Raw genomic sequence first — 17,550 nt, 5'->3', positions numbered from 1 at the left:
TGTTTAAAGGCACAGTCAACTTAGCGTATGTAAACGTCTGACCCACTGGAATTGGGACACAGTGAAATAATCTGTAAACAATTGTTGGAAAAATGACTTGTGAGATGCAAAGTAGATTTCCTAACCGACTTGCCAAAACTACAATGGTTTACATACCCTACATTACTCATCTCATATGTATATACTGTACTCGATACCATCTACTGCATCTTGCCTATGCCGTTCTGTACCATCACTCATTCATATATCTTTATGTACATATTCTTTATACCTTTACACTTGTGTACAAGGTAGTAATTGTGGAATTGTTAGGTTAGTCATTGGTTATTACTGCATTGTCGGTACTAGAAGCACAATAATTTCTCTACACTCACATTAACATCTGCTAAACATGTGTGTGACAAATAAAATGTGATTTTATTTGACTATAGTGTGTTAAACAAGAAAATTGTGGAGTGATTGAAAAACTAGTTTTAATGACTCCAACTTAAGTGTATGTAAACTTCAGACTTCAACTGTACATACTATTGAACGCCGTTTGGGTATTTGCGTTTCAAAAAAAGATACGGTAGTACTGTCAAAACATGTCTGCAAACAAGCAAACACCGGCCACGAGTGATGTGTTTACAGTACCACATTGGTAGTAAAGCATCATTTGTTCGACCGCAACCTCTTGGGTAGCTAATGTTAGCTTGTTACCTAGCTAGCACCAACACAACCAGCCTGAACACAATGACCAGTAGCAACTGCAGTCATTTTCATTATTCTTAGCAATGATTTAGAAATCCTTGTGAGTAAGTATGTATTAGCTAGGTCGCCACTTGTTGTTCACTTATTGAAACTGAACTTCAGTGCATGAAAATAAATAGCTAGCCAGCGAATTAACCCTGTTGCCCAAAGATAACGTTATAAGTAGCTAGCTAGCTTCATCTGGCTAGCGATGCTCGACCGGACCGGGTTGTGTGTTGTAAAGCTAGCCACAATAAGAATTAGGCACAAGAGGAATTTGCAGTTTGCCTTCAAAGTAAGTGTCATTGACAGTGATGCAAATTGATACAAATAGAATTTTGCCATACTTTAATTTTTTTGAAGGCTAACTGCAAAGTCCACTATTGTGGATCATCTGTATTGTGGCTAGCTTCACATAGATGGGTCCTATCACCATCAATCAAATCAGAACTGTCTTATAAATTAGGGTTATTTTAGATGATACCAAGCTATAGTTAGCTAGCTAACTTATTAGCTAGCTAACTTATTTTAGTTAGCTAGCTAACTATAGCTACTGAAACAGATGTCATTTTGCTATGTTTTTGGGGAATAATGTTGTTTGCATCCATGAGCTAACTACCGTTTTTCAATGACCAGCACTGTAGATGCGTGAGACAACTTTACTAGCATCATAGCAAATGTATCGATGAATCGTTGTGACACATGAAATACGATTGAGTGTATTAACTACATAAAAAATTAATGAAAGCGTTAAATTATTATGTGATGTGTAGTCATATTCAGATCCTGATTGTTTGACCAATGTTATTTGACAAGTCAGTGTTATTTGATGTGAATCTTTTTTGACACACAAAGACCCAAACGGCGTTCAACAGAAATCCTGGTTGAGAATTAAACTGAAGAAATGAACAATGAAACGGCACAGCAAGTAAGTGAAAGAAAAAGGCTTTGATTAAGTGTAAATGTCAACAAAAAAATGTCAGAGTCAGTGTGGTGGGTGTAATAGAGGTCGACAGATTATGATTTTTTAACGCCGATACCGATTTATTGGAGGACCAAAAAATGCAGATACCGATCAATCGGACGATTTTTATTTATCTATTTATTTGTAATAATGACAATTACAAGAATACTGAATGAAGACTTATTTTAACTTAATATAATACGTCAATAAATTTAGCCTCAAATAAATAATGAAACCTGTTCAATTTGGTTTAAATAATGCAAAAACAAAGTGTTGGAGAAGAAAGTAAAAGTGCAATATGTGCCACGTAAAAAAGCTAACGTTTAAGTTCCTTGCTCAGAACATATAAAAGCTGGTGGTTCCTTTTAACATGAGTCTTCAATATTCCCAGGTAAGGAGTTTTAGGTTGTAATTATAGGAATTTCGCTCTATACCATTTGTATTTCATTAACCTTTGACAATTGGATGTTCTTATAGGCACTTTAGTATTGCCGGTGTAACAGTATAGCTTCCGTCCCTCTCCTCGCTCCTCCCTGGGCTCGAACCAGAAACACAACGACAACAGCTACCCTCGAAGCAGCATTACCCATGCAGAGCAAGGGGAACAACTACTCCAAGTCCAGAGCGAGTGACGTTTGAAACGCTATTAGCACGCACCCCGCTAACTAGCTAGCCATTTCACTTCGGTTACACCAGCCTCATCTCGGGAGTTGATAGGCTTGAAGTCATAAACAGTGCAATGCTTGACGCACAATAAAGAGCTGCTGGCAAAACACACGAAAGTGCTGTTTGAATGAATGCTTACAAGCCTGCTGCTGCCTACCACCGCTCAGTCAGACTGCTCTATCAAATCATAGACTTCGTTATAATATAATAACACACAGAAATACCAGCCTTAGGTCATGAATCCGGAAACTATCATCTCGAAAACAAGACGTTTATTCTTTCAGTGAAATACAGAACGGTTCCGTATTTTATCTAAGGGGTGGCATATCCATTAGTCTAAATATTCCTGTTACATTGCACAACCTTCAATGGTTAGGTACACATTGGAGCAACGATACGCACCGCATCGATTATATGCAACGCAGGACACGCTAGATAAACTAGTAATATCAACCATGTGTAGTTAACTAGTGATTATGATTGATTGTTTTTTATAAGATAAGTTTAATGTCTCCTCATGGAGTGCAATGAGAGGCAGGTGGTTAGAGCGTTGGACTAGTTAACTGTAAGGTTGCAAGATTGAATCCCCCGAGCTGACAAGGTGAAAATCTGTCGTTCTGCCCCTGAACAAGGCAGGTAACCCACCGTTCCTAGCCATTCATTGAAAATAATAATCACGGCCGAATGTGTTAAAGCCTGGATTCGAACCAGGAACTGTAGTGACGCCTATTGCACTGAGATGCAGTGCCTTAAAACACAATGGATGCAGCGGTCTAACTATTTAACTGTACTAGAATGCTTAAAAGGCCGCAAACATTTTAAATATCAATATCTTTTTTTGACAAGTTAAATATTGGATATCACTCTGACAGAGCTCTAGAGTTCCTCTGTGGAGAAGGGTTTCCTTCTGAAAGTTTCTCCCATCTTTGAAGCACTACACCAATCAGGCCTTTATGGTAGAGTGGCCAGACGGAAGCCACTTCTCAGTAAGTCACCCAGCCTGCTTGGAGTATGCCAAAAGGCACCTAAATACTCAGTAAGAAACAAGATTCTCTGGTCTGATGAAACCAAGATTGAACCCTTTGGCCTGAATGCCAAGCGTCATATCTGGAAGAAACCTGGCACCATCCAACGGCAGTATCATGCTGTGGGGATGTTTTTCAGCAGCAGGGACTGGGAGACTAGTCGGGATCGAGGGAAAGATGAACTGAGTAAAGTAGAGAGATCCAGAGCGCTAAGGACCTCAGACTGGGGCAAAGGTTCACCTTCCAGCAGGACAACGACCCTAAGAACACAGCAAAGACAATGCAGGAGTGGCTTCGGGACAAGTCTCTGAATGTCCTTGAGTGGCCCGACCAAGATTTAAACCCGATCAAACATCTCTGGAGAGAACTGAAAATAGATGCACACGCCTAATCCAACCAGAAAGCTTGAGAGGATCTGCGGAGAACAATGGGAGAAACCCCAAATACAGATGTGCCAAGCTTGTAGTGTCATACCCAAGAAGACTTGAGACGGTAATCATTGCCAAAAGTGCTTCAAAGTACTGAGTCTGAATACTTAAGTAAAATGTTAGAGCTCTCTCTCTCTCTCTCTCATATATATATATATATATAATTTGCAAACATTTCTAAAAATCTGTTTTTGTTTTGTTATTATGGGGTATTGTGTGTAGATTAGTGAGGACTTTAAAAAATATATATTTTAGAATAAGGCAGTAACTTAACAAAATGTGGAAAAATGTAAGGGATCTGAATAGTTTCCGAATGCACTGTAGATGGCAGCTAAAAGCTGAATTTCTTATATATATCAGGAAATATCTTAGAACTTTATCTAATACATGTCGGCTCCACATTAATCGTCGCAAATAGACTGTTTAGTTATAAACCAGTTTAACTGAAATTGTAAGCCTTGTCTTCCGTCAGTCATCATTTGCCTACCTGTTCACAGTGGGTTGGATGGGAAGATATGGGACAACAGCAGAGTGGTTTGCCTCAGTTTAAACCAGATGGACCCTCTCTGCCTAATTGAGGAAATAATAATCCACAAAAGCATTTAGAGCAGGAAGGTAATATACATTAACAGGAAGAACCCCGCTGCACCTGGCGGTAGCTAGACAACACCAGTCTCTGGTTGTAGCTGAGAAACAGGCCACAGCTGCTCTGGGCCATGTTCATTAGGCAACACAGACTGAAATGTGAATTCCAGGGACTACCTGGAATTGTCCAATTAGAAACATTAAATTTTCATGCAAACACATTTTGCTACTGCGTGTCCTAATGAATAAGACCCTGACTTGCTGTAGCTTATAACAGACCACAGCTGCTGTGGGTGGGACTGCCTAGTCTAGGTGCATACCAGTGGAGGCTGGTGTGCGGAGCTATAGGAAGACAGGCTCATTTTCATGTCTGGAATAATATATAAATGGAACAGTAGCAAACATATGAATACATATGTTTGACTCCATTTCATTAATTACAATGAGCCCATCTCCCTATAGCTCTTCCCACCAGCCTCCTCTGGTGTATGCTTTACTGCTAATTGATGGGCCATACCTTTGGGACTAATTAGAATAGCAGACTCGAATCACCCACCATCTGCAATCAATTTTCAAACATCACAGGAGACGTAAAGTGCCACCCCCCAAAAAGACAGACAAGTAAATAGCCTATATCAAACAACTATCATACTGTGAATAAGCACTGTGAATAATACAAAGTATGATGTCAGCGTCGGCTTAAGCTTCAGCTGAGAGTGAATTGCTCCGCTAATATTTTTCATGATTTCAACAAGGATCTGGATGAGCTGTTGCCCTGCCGGCCTGGTAGCCCAGATTCAAATACCACTACCAGGCAGCACCATCAGCAGCCAGTGCCACAACACCACCACCCTATTTTATTGATGCATCTGTTTGTTTTTTGTCAAGGCAGCAGCTATTCTTCCTGGGATCCACATTAAAGAGACTGCCTGAACATGGAGCAGCCTGCCTGGGGCAGTAAAACAATGCTGTGTTGTCAAACTGTAGATCAAATCTACTTAGGATATGTACATAATTGGATGAGTTTACAGTGCATTAGCAAATCAGTTCCGTTCCGACAAGAAAATAGATTTAATAGTATGACAAAATATTAAGCATCTTACTCATTCATAATCCATAAGATTAAAGAGAAACTCAATTACATGGCCTAAAAACAACAAAAAAAAGCTTTTGCCATATGAAATGTCTACTTCAAATGACATGTAGGTCTTTGGTCCTGGGATTACAAAGCAAGTCACCTCGATAATGTTGGTGCTGGCTCACCTCCAGCGTTTGACATTGCCCCATATTTCAAGATGAGAGCAGCGAAAATAATGTATAATTAAAAGGTTCCTGGACTGGGGGCATAAGAGATTTTCCACTCACATAGCGTGGTACGAAGTGTGAAAGAATTCAGTCCGTCACACCCTCAGGCAGAGCAACACACAAGGCTACTTTTTTTTTTAACTATGCAAAGCATGCCAAATTATAAATGTCTAGCTGCTGGATACTGACTTGAAAGGAAGCCTGATATACATGTTCAACCATACTACAATTTCACCATGATAAATGCAATATAAAAGAAAAACAAATTTAAAAAAGGTCAACAAAAACATTCGTAATCAGTATGATACACGAGCCAGACGAACCTAAGAGCCAGTCTGCCTTGCATGATAGTACAGCTTGAACAAACAAATTATAAAGTTCATTATTGCATTTAATTGACTGCAAATCCCATGGTAGGGACAGAGGTTGTGTGGGTTGTGAGATAACATCACAGCTTGTTGGCAATCACAGCGATTAAAAACAAAGAGACGAGGCAGTCGGAGGCATGCTGAGGAGCTTTAGTAAAGCAGGGAGAGAGAGATGCATCATGGGGAGGGGGGTTGGTGGAGGAGGATAAGAGCAACGGAAGGCTGGGACAGTGACTTGCGATACGAGAGCATGGAGTTGTGTGTGTGTGTGTGTGTGTGTGTGTGTGTGTGTGTGTGTGTGTGTGTGTGTGTGTGTGTGTGTGTGTGTGTGTGTGTGTGTGTGTGTGTGTGTGTGTGTGTGTGTGTGTGTGTGTGTATCATTTCTCCTTCCCTGCATTTATAAACTGCTTAATGGCACTGAATGAACTGACAAAAAGTGATGGTGAGAGGATTTCTCTAGGAGTGGATCTGGATTCATTATGGGAATACTTAGTGTGCTCAGAAGACAATTCGACTTGAAATTATGCATGTTGTGATCGTTATCAGGAAGGAATGATGAAGCATCTTGGCACTTGGTCATGGTTTCATCCCAAATGGCACCCTATTCCCTACATACTAATCATGGTACACTAACGATAAGGCTCTGGTCAAAAGTAGTGCACTATATAGGGACTAGTGTCATTTGGCCATGATTCCAGATCCGTGCATCATACTTGTGTTTGCACAACTTTAGTGCGGTTGACTCCAGTAACCGGTCTATCAGAGTACAGTCAGAGAGCGAGAACATAATTCAGGCCCATTTCTCCGAAATGACGTTACTTTCGTGGTAAACTCGCCGTGGCGAGTCATGCAACTGAATACAATATACTCCTCCTTCAGAAAATAATCATAATTGTAATGTCTAGTCTAATTACACCTAACCTATTAGAACTGTAATTCTTTTTTTATTTACTTCTTTTTTTTTTAAATACTGCTGGCCATGACAGTCAAGAACAACATGATCTGATGTAAGGCAAGTCCACGATAACAGAATGATGTAGACTCATATTTTTCAAAAGCCGATGATTGCAAAGGTAAACCATGCAACTCTAACAATATCCACTGAAAATTGTCCAAAAACGCAAAGTTTGGTAAAAAAATGACAGTTGGTGCTATGTGCCATCATTCTGTTACCAAACTATGCATCTGCACTGTTCAAGTAAATGCGTTTCTAAAAGTGTTAGTGGAAATTGTTAAAAGTCGTTCAACTTTGCAATCATTGATTTTTGTGTGAAACATTTTAAAGTGAAAAAAATCTTAGTTTCAGCATCATTCTGTTACAGTGGAATTGCCTTGTAAAGTAGAGCTGACAGAAATAACATTCATACAAACATAGATCCTCCTTAGAAACTCAAAGGTTAGGCAACAAGTCTGGTCAAAAGACACACAACTCATAAATAATCATAATAAATTGAAAGTAGTGATGTACCGATATGACATCTTAGTCCTACACCAATATTTTCCTTGCCAAAAAAAAAAGATTCCTATAATTATCTTTGAGTGTCAAAAAAGATACACGTCAACACTACTTATCGTGTCAAATAAGCTTGTTGACCAAATCAGGATCTGAATATGACGTCACATAATTTAACGCATTCATTATTTTTTTTTCGTAGTTATTACACCATCACTTGTATTTCATATGTCATAACGATTCATCGATACATACTCTATGATGCTGGTAAAGCTGTCTCGCGCAACCTACAGTGCTGGTCATTAAAAAAAAGGTAGCTAGCTCATGGATGCAAACAATGTTCTTCCCCAAAAACATACCAAAACCGACAATCTAGTTATCTAAAATAACCCAAATATATAAGACAGTTCTTAGTTTATTAATGGTGGCCGGACCCATCTATGTGAAGCTTGTCACAATACAGATTAGCCACAATACTAAGCTTTGCAGTTAGCCCTACAATTTGTATTAATTTGCATCACTGTCAATGACGTACTTTTATTTTGAAGGCAAACCGCAAATTCCTCGTGCCTAATCCTTATTGTGGCTAGCTTTACAACACACAACCCAATCCGGTCGAGCGTCACTAGCCAGATGAAGCTAGCTGGCTGCTTATAACGTTAGCTTTGGGCAACAGGGTTAGGTAGCTGGCTAGCTATTTATTTTCATGAACTGAAGTTCAGTTTCAATAGGTGAACAACAAGTGGCGACCTAGCTAATACTTACAAGGATTCCAAAATCATTGCTAAGAATAATGAAAATAACTGCAGTTTCTAGCTACCCCAGAAGTTGCGGTCGAACAAATAATGCTTTATTACCAACGCGGGTACTGTAAACACATCGTTCGAGGCTGGTGTTTGCAGACTTTTTTTTTGTACAGCTTTGACAGTGCTACTGTATCTTTCTTTGACACGCAAAGCCCCAAAAGGCATTCCATAGCATGTATGTCGTGAAGCTAATAGCTTCAGCCACGCTCAACGTACTAAACGATATAACCGCCATCGATTAAAGACAGTACTGTGCAGCCGTCTTCATCGACCTGGCCAAGGCTTTCGACTCTGTCAATCACCATATTCTTATCGGCAAACTCAATAGCCTTGGTTTCTCTAATGACTGCCTCGCCTGGTTCACCAACTACTTTGCAGACAGAGTTCAGTGTGTCAAATCGGAGGGCCTGTTGTCCGGACCTCTGGCAGTCTCTATGGGGGTGCCACAGGGTTAAATTCTCGGGCCGACGCTTTTCTCTGTATATATCAATGATGTCGCGCTTGCTGCGGGTGATTCTCTGATCCACCTCTACGCAGACGACACCATTCTGTATACTTCTGGCCCTTCCTTGGACACTGTGATAACTAACCTCCAAACGAGCTTCAATGCCATACAACACTCCTTCCGTTGTCTCCAACTGCTCTAAAACGCTAGTAAAACCAAAATGCATGCTTTTCAACGGTTTGCTGCTCGCACCTGCCCGCCCGATTAGCATCACAACCCTGGACGGTTCTGACCAAGAAAATACCTAAGTCTCTGGCTAGACTGTAAACTCTCCTTCCAGACTCGTATCAAACATCACCAATACAAAATTACACTCGTGTTAATCTGCTAAATTGTCATTCTTCTTTACTGCCTACCACCTCATGCACACACTGTATATACACTGTATATTCTTTTTTTTCAACTGCGTCATTGACTTGTTTGTGTTATTGGCTTGTTTATTGTTTATTCCATGTGCAACTGTGTTGTTGTCTGTGTCACACTGCTGTTGTTTATCTTGGCCAGGTCACAGTTGTAAATGAGAACTTGTTCTCAACTAGCCTACCTGGTTAAATAAAGGTGAAATTAAAGAAATCTTGGCTTTAATGGATTTCGCCTTTGAGTCGTCTCACAGAAATGTTCTTACCCTTTCAAATGACTGCTTGATCCACACAGCAGACATTGTGGGCTAGGTTAGGAATTCTGTGTTGCACGTGTAACACAATTTTACGTGGCGTCATATAGGTCATACATCTACGTTATATATAGGTATGCACAGTAGCTTTGACATTCCAATATATCGTGCATCCCTAGTTGAAACTGAGTGTAAAGTGCTGAAAAAGGGTAAATTGACTTGGTACAGCAACACATACTCATGAACAACAACAACTTATAGGCAACAGCTTTAACATTCCCTGTCAGAGCCAAAGTCCTGCCTGGGGCAACAGGGACTTTATTAGGACTTGAAATTAGTTTGAAAGTTAATATTAAATAAATGGTAGTCATTTTTGCTGGAGGCGTTTTAGAGAGTGTAGGTTAGGGCCCTTCTCTGCATTATGGGTAGAAAACTCGTATTTTCCCTTTAGCAAAGCAACCAACTATGACTGTCCCCAACAAGCAAAAGGGTCCCAACTAGAGAGCACCACCACAACACAGCAAATATCTTTGCCTTGTTGACAGTGAGAGACAGTGGGGTAGTGGTCTCTACCTCCCTCACAATCACCACTAGTCCATCCAATCAGCCCTGTTCGCCTCCAGTGATGATCACTACTGCTGCAGATGATTTCTGGGTGTGCTGCTGGTCTGCTAGAGCAGGGTTCCCACAATTGGTCCTGGGGCCCCCCTTGGGTACACATTTTGGATGTTGCCCTAGCACTACACAACTCATCAAGCTTTGATTATTTGAATCAGCTGTGTAGTGCTACAGCGGAAATAAGGGTTCCTCTACTACGCCTCTATGTTGTGGCCCTGCCTTGCCATGTTTATATGGTGGCTGTCCTGTTCAATCTATGTGCTGCACAAGACCTGATGGATTTTAACTACCAACTAACCACCCCACAGGGTTTAAAAAAATAATAATAATTTAAAAAACCTGGTCCCCATCCCTGCCTCCCTCCACACTCTCACTCCCTGCACATGTGCCTCTCCATCTGAAAAGTATTGCCATAACAGAGTACAACACGCACAGCCACAACATCCTATGCTGCCCGGTGGGAGACCAGGTTATTGCCATTAACTTCATAATGCCCCCTATTCCTTGATTTATTGGATACAAAATACTTCTGTGACGCAACATGTTCAAGGTTTTCCAGCCACACACAAGTAGAGAGCACACTTAAATATTCCACTACCTCAATGAATGTACCTTACATTTCCAGGTTTTGTGCAGTGAAGTCTTGTCAGTGGGCTACAGTACAGTATGTAGCTCTGCTGTGGCTTAGTTTCAGCAACTGAATGGGAAAAGCAGCTGCCCTGGATTTTAGTAGCATTGAATCAAGATGAACAGTAATACTTCCTGTAGGAAGATGAGGCATTACACAGGAGTTCAAGGGTTTCAATTTGTGCAATCATAAATCTGGTGACTGACAGTCCCTTCAACAAATCATCTTGCTGTTCCCTTGTTGTGTATCATTACCTGATAAAGTATGTACCGTAATTGCTGGACCATTAAGCGCACCTGAATATAAACCGCACCCACTGAATTATTTTAAAAAATATGTATTTTGTACATAAATAAGCCGCACATGTCTATAAGCCGCAGGTGCCTACCGGTACATTGAAACAAATGAACTTTACACAGCCTTTAAACTAAACACTGCTTGTAACAAATTAAACAGTGGCCTACCAAGAAAGTCATTGGTCACCATCTTCCTCCTCCTGTGCACTGAAGCCACTGAAGTCATCTCCTTCGGTGTAGGAGTTGAATAGCCTCAGAATTGCTTCATCCGATGTTGGATCGTTTTCATTGTCGCTCTCGTCACTTTCATCCTGAGGCAAATACCCCTCTGAGCTCATGCTGCCCGTTCAACACGCAGCAGTCCAGCCGCCCCTTCAACACGCAGCAGTCCAGCCGCCCCTTCAACACGCAGCAGTCCAGCCGCCCCTTCAACACGCAGCAGTCCAGCCGCCCCTTCAACACGCAGCAGTCCAGCCGCCCCTTCAACACGCAGCAGTCCAGCCGCCCCTTCAACACGCAGCAGTCCAGCCGCCCCTTCAACACGCAGCAGTCCAGCCGCCCCTTCAACACGCAGCAGTCCAGCCGCCCCTTCAACACGCAGCAGTCCAGCCGCCCCTTCAACACGCAGCAGTCCAGCCGCCCCTTCAACACGCAGCAGTCCAGCCGCCCCTTCAACACGCAGCAGTCCAGCTGCCCCTTCAACACGCAGCAGTCCAGCCGCCCCTTCAACACGCAGCAGTCCAGCCGCCCCTTCAACACGCAGCAGTCCAGCCGCCCCTTCAACACGCAGCAGTCCAGCCGCCCCTTCAACACGCAGCAGTCCAGCCGCCCCTTCAACACGCAGCAGTCCAGCCGCCCCTTCAACACGCAGCAGTCCAGCCGCCCCTTCAACACGCAGCAGTCCAGCCGCCCCTTCAACACGCAGCAGTCCAGCCTTTCCAAACCCGTTGATAGTGGATTTTTTGACAATGCTCCACGCTGTCAGAACCCACTGGCAGACTTCACCATAAGTTGCTCTTCGCATGCAGCCCGTTTTAGTGAAGGATTTCTCCCCACTTGTCATCCAAGCCTTCCACTGAACAAGGAGCGCCACCTTAAATGCACGATTTACACTGATGTCGAGTGGCTGCACATACTTTGGGCCATCTGCTTTTCTTCCCTCTGAAAGCTGTTGTTGTCGTTTTGCACTGAGTCAGTTCCTCACGCTGCTTTCCAACGTCTTATCATCGACTCATTAAGGCCAAGCTCCCGTGCAGCAGCTCTATTTCCTTTTCCAACAGCCAGATCGATCGCCTTCAACTTGAAAGCTGCATCATATGCATTTCTCCGTGTCTTTGCCATGATGAGGGTGACAAAATTACTACCGTAATCAGAATGATGGGAAGTTTGAGCGCGCTCGATTTACGTCACATTATGTGACGGTGCTCAGTTTTTTGGCGGCATGAATCTTGTGAAAGCGGGAAAAATCCATAAATTAGCCGCGTCATTGTATAAACCGCGAGGTTCAAAGCGTAGGAATAAAGTAGCGGCTTATAGTCCAGAAATTACGGTATTTAATGAATTGTGTGAGTCAGATAAACAACATAGGAAACACACTAGTCTGTCAGTCTGTACCACTTCTAGTAGTAAAGAGGATATCCCTACATATGTAGCCTCTTCATGTGAAGGTCCCATCCATGAAAAAACATTTACCAAAAGCCTATGCCACACATTGGAGATGCCAACCAGGAACAGCTAGCACCAAGGGAAATGGAACACAAGCATTCCCAGATAAAACGTTGACATTCCCCTTTAGAACATGAGCATTCTATGATGAAACAGGGAATGCTCAGGGAACAGTTAAAACATTTTTTTTTTTTTTTAAGTAACCATAATCAAGAGCACTATCACATCGACAAAACCAAACACAATTTACATTTTAAAGCTTTCATAAATATTCAGCTGAAGTCAGAAGTTTACATGCATTTAAATTCAATTTCACCATTCCTGACATTCAATCATTGTGGTAAAAATTCACTGTCTTAGGTCAGTTAGGATCACCAATTTATTTTAAGAATGTGAAATGTCAGAATAATAGAGAGAATGATTTATCTCAGCTTTTATTTCCTTCATCACATTCCCAGTGGGTCAGAAGTTTACATACACCCAATTAGTATTTGGTAGCATTGCCTTTAAATGGTTTAACTTGGGTCAAACGTAGCCTTCCACAAGCTTCCCACGATAAGCTGGGTGAATTTTGGCCCATTCCTCCTGACAGAGCTGGTGTAATTGAGTCAGGTTTGTAGGCCTCCTTGTTCTCATGTTTTCAGTTCTGCCCACAAGTGTTCTATGCAATTGAGGTCAGGGCTTAGTGATGGCCACTCAAATACCTTGACTTTGTTGTCCTTAAGCCATTTTGCCACAACTTCGGAAGTATGCTTGGGGTCATTGCCCATTTGGAAGACCCATTCGCGACCAAGCTTTAACTTCCTGACTGATGTCTTGAGATGATGTAGATGTATTGAAGCAACATTTCCATCCTCATGATGCCATTTATTTTGTGAGGTGCACCAGTCCCTCCTGCAGCAAAGCACCCCCACAACATGATGCTGCCACCCCAGTCCATCACAGTTGTTCTTCGGCTTGCAAGCCTCCCCCTTTTTCCTCCAAAAATGACGATGGTCATTATGGCCAAACAGTTCTATTTTTGTTTCATCAGACCAGAGAACATTTCTCCAAAAAGTATGATCTTTGTCCCCATGTGCAGTTGCAAACCTGAGTCTGGCATTTTATGGTGGTTTTGGATCAGTGGCTTCTTCCTTGTTGAGCGGCCTTTCAGGTTATGTCAATATAGGACTCCTTTTACTGTGGATATAGATACACTTGTACCTATTTCTTCCAGCATCTTTACAAGGTCCTTTGCTCTTGTTCTGGGATTGATTTGCAGTTGTCGCACCAAAGTGCTTTCATATTTCCGACTTGCTAACTGGTTGTAGTTTTTACATGCCGTGTTCAACCAGTTAGCAGGTCAGAAGTTCAGAGTTCCCTAGTTCAGATCAGCACGTGAACGCGACATAACACACAGCTCAGTACTCACAACAGTAGATCACCACAGGCAGATCTGAGCAAACATTCATCACTATGGCTGAGGGACTTTGCCCCTGGAAACTAGGCCAGCCTAGAGGACAAACACATGGTTCAGAACACCAGTGGTGTAAAGTACTTAGGTAAAAATACTTAAAGTACTACTTAAGTCGTTTTGGGGGACTTGCTAGTTAAATTTGACAACTTTTACTTCACTACATTCCAAAAGAAAATATTGTACTTTTTACTCCATACATTTTCCCTGACAACCAAAAGTACTTTTGAATGCTTAGCAGGACAGGATCACTGTTAAATTCACACACTTATCAAGAGAACAAATGGTCATCCCTACTGCCTCTGGCCTGGCAGACTCACTAAATACAATTGCTTTTGTAAATAATGTCTGAGTGTTGGAGTGAGCCCCTGGCTATACATACATTTTAAAAACAAGAAAACGGTGCCATTTGCTTTACTTAATATAAGGAATTTGAAATTATTTATACTTTTACTATTGATACTTAAGTACCTTTTAGCTATTAAAATGTACTTTTGATACTTAAGTATATTTAGAACCGAAGACTTTTACTCAAGCAGTATTTTACCGGGTGACTTTCACTTGAGTAAATATCTAAACTTTTACTCAAGTATGAAAATTGGGTACTTTTTCAACTACTCCCGAACACAAATAAGGGTGGAAAACACTGGCAAATGAGACAACACTAATTTCCTTATCAAAAGCAATTCACCTAGCTGTACTTCCGATTCATTGTCCACAGGTGGGTAAATAAACAGCCATTTAGACAAACTCCCCAAACTTCATGGCAGCACCGCACCATCCACATATGCCTGTTTGTTTGATCAGTCCCACTAATAAAAAGGTGATTAGGCTCATGAAGGCAGTGTCATATCTGATGAAACCACAGTAATAAAGAAAAGGGGAACTGTTCTCTGGCTTGCTGGATGGACTTATGGTGCACATGGGCTGAATGGGCCATTCCCCATTGTAGTTATGACAATGTCCATTTGGTATTTTTATGACCAATTACATTGTCTTTTGGCAGTGAACAGCTGAGGAGACTATAGCATAGATCCATTATCCTATCTATAATAGCATATACATGACCTGTATGAGCAGTCAGTCTGGAATCAATTAGTCCATCTGAACCAGTGTCTTTGATAGCAGCACTCTGTAGTGGCATATCAAACATAGCTACTGTTCTTCAAGGGTACTAGAAAGTTTTTTTTTTAAATTGGGCTTTCCCTTTCTGTTGTTAGGCATGCTTTGACACAGAAGAACCTATTCCCTAAACAGACAAAGTTGAGTCCAGAAAACAAAACAAGAGGCTATTTTCCTTTGTATGAAGCACAGTGACAAGAGACATTGGGTTCAAGTACTTAAAATTAAAAATCACATGAGACCCAGACCCTGGTTGCATCTGAACTACCAAGCTACGTTAGAAAATGCAGACCTTAACCAATTCATTCATGTTGTTGGTCCTTCCATGATCCAAAATTCCAAATTCTGGCCCCTGCTACAGTGCATTAGGAAAGTATTCAGACTTGACTTCATCCACATTAAAATGCCCCCCCCCCCTCAATCTACACAAGACCCCATAATGACAAAGCAAAAACGTATAAAAACCTGTTCTCACTTTGTCATTATGGGCTATTGTGTGTAGACTGATGAGGAAAAAATATCATTTAATTAATTTTTGAATACGGCTGTAACATAACAAAATGTGGAAAAAGTAAATGGGTCTGAATACTTTCCTAATGGACTCTAATAAGGGAATCACAGGAGGAGGAAAAATAGAGAACCTCTGGGATGTTTCTCAGAGAATAAAACATTTTTATGCTTTAAAAAGTTGATGGCGTGGTACAGTAGACAGTAAGTACAGGAAGAGACTCAAAAAGTAATACAATCACTGTAGGTCGTGTCTAATTATCAGTGAAAAAGTATTGCAAACCCATTACGCCAACCAAACAAACTACACGCATTCAAAGACAAAAAAAGCAAGGATGCGTCAAACATTTAGTCTAACGCAAAAAGTTACGTGGCATTAGAGTTGCACAAGTAGGACAAATCAACTAAGGAAGAACAGGATAAACTATGTTAAAACCTTGACCATAAACGGCCAGGGACTAGTGACTGCAGTGTAAATAATGGGGAATAAGGCTACTGCATAGACACGTAATATAATTTGGGTTTAGTCCGATTCTCTCAGATTCTGCAACCAACGCGGAATGGTCAAATTGGGCTACAAAGTAACATTCAAGTGATACAAAAAAAAGTTGCAAACGCTAGATTTAAACACATCGTGTGCCACATGTGAAATTATAATATTCTACTTGCCTCTGAATTGGAAATGTTGTCCCTTAATCCACTCTGGAGGAAAGTGAAGAATCCCGGGAATATCCCTTCAATTGAAAAGAGGCTCCTCTATCCCGTTGTCTTTTTTAGTTATCTGCGTTGTGAATGTGCCTGGACGAGTCTCTCACCCGGCTAGGAGGACTTCCACTTGAGCACTGAGGTGGATAAGGACTACGGTTCCACGACTTCAACCTCTGGTCCACGGGCATAGGGAGTGTCTGGCTGCACAAAGTGCTGCTAGGCTTCCTTCAACGTTAATCACCATCAGTAAGAGAGCGAGAGAAAAAAAACGTCCTAAATTCTCTGACGCACAGCAGTTTACATGTATCATACCTCATTGGCAGTAAACACATCTATCAGTGCAATACCGCCATCTTGTGACAATTTCAAATCATCATGGACATCATTGTCACAGATAAGAGATACGGGTAGGCTTATTGCCAAAAGGAAACACTTGAGTAAATGAGGGACAGGCTACAAAGTTGAATAAAAGCAGGTGCTTCCACACAGGTGTGGTTCCTGCATAAGTTAAGAAATTAACATCCCATTATGCTTAGGGTCAAATTGCCCAGTTGTCCATTATTTTGTCTACCATGGGTAGAAGATACTGTATCTCAGTGACCTTGAAAGAGGGGTCTGAAAGGAGCATGTGTGTGTGTGTGTGAGAGAGAGAGAGATGGCGTTCGCAACAATTATATGTGCATTCTGCCACCTACTGTACAGGTGTGTGACAAGAACTCAACCCAACTGTATAGGTGTGTGACCAGACCAGTTTTCTGAGCGGCGTCTGAGACAGCTTTTTCCATCAACACAACACCAAATTATGGAATTGATTGTGGAAGAATTGTGTCACATCCCTCCAAAGGAGTTTCAGACACAAAATCTATACCAAAGTGCTTTGAAGCTGTTCTGATGGATCATGGTGGCCCAATGCCCTATTAAGACTCTTTATTTTGGTAGTTACCTTTATTTTGGTAGTTACCTGTAGTTAGCCTACCAGTACCGTCTGCAACTCAGGGCCTTCCTGCATCTAGGAATTCCTGCATCTGCAGGAACCCCTCTTTATACTTATATTAGTCCGTTTTTGCTCGAGGATGCAGGAATGAATGTACAAAACTCAAGCAGGA

The 17,550-nt window shown here is 41.5% G+C and overlaps 1 protein-coding gene across 2 annotated transcripts in view; it reads right to left on the bottom strand.

Moving 5' to 3' along the window:
• The window catches only part of LOC118386330 (unconventional myosin-Ib-like), a 160,359-nt gene extending 143,619 nt beyond the window's left edge, over window positions 1-16,740 (bottom strand). The window contains exon 1 of one of the 2 annotated variants that reach the window (XM_035774005.1): window positions 16,406-16,740. The gene's annotated coding sequence lies outside the window, so the exon portion shown is untranslated. The remainder of the gene's footprint in view (window positions 1-16,405) is intronic. The other variant, XM_035774007.2, reaches the window with a different exon arrangement.
• Between the last annotated feature and the right edge of the window lie 810 nt (window positions 16,741-17,550).

This window comes from Oncorhynchus keta, chromosome 7 (assembly GCF_023373465.1).
Source record: "Oncorhynchus keta strain PuntledgeMale-10-30-2019 chromosome 7, Oket_V2, whole genome shotgun sequence".
Lineage (NCBI taxonomy): Eukaryota > Metazoa > Chordata > Actinopteri > Salmoniformes > Salmonidae > Oncorhynchus > Oncorhynchus keta.
This window is presented reverse-complemented; position numbering and strand designations above follow the sequence as displayed.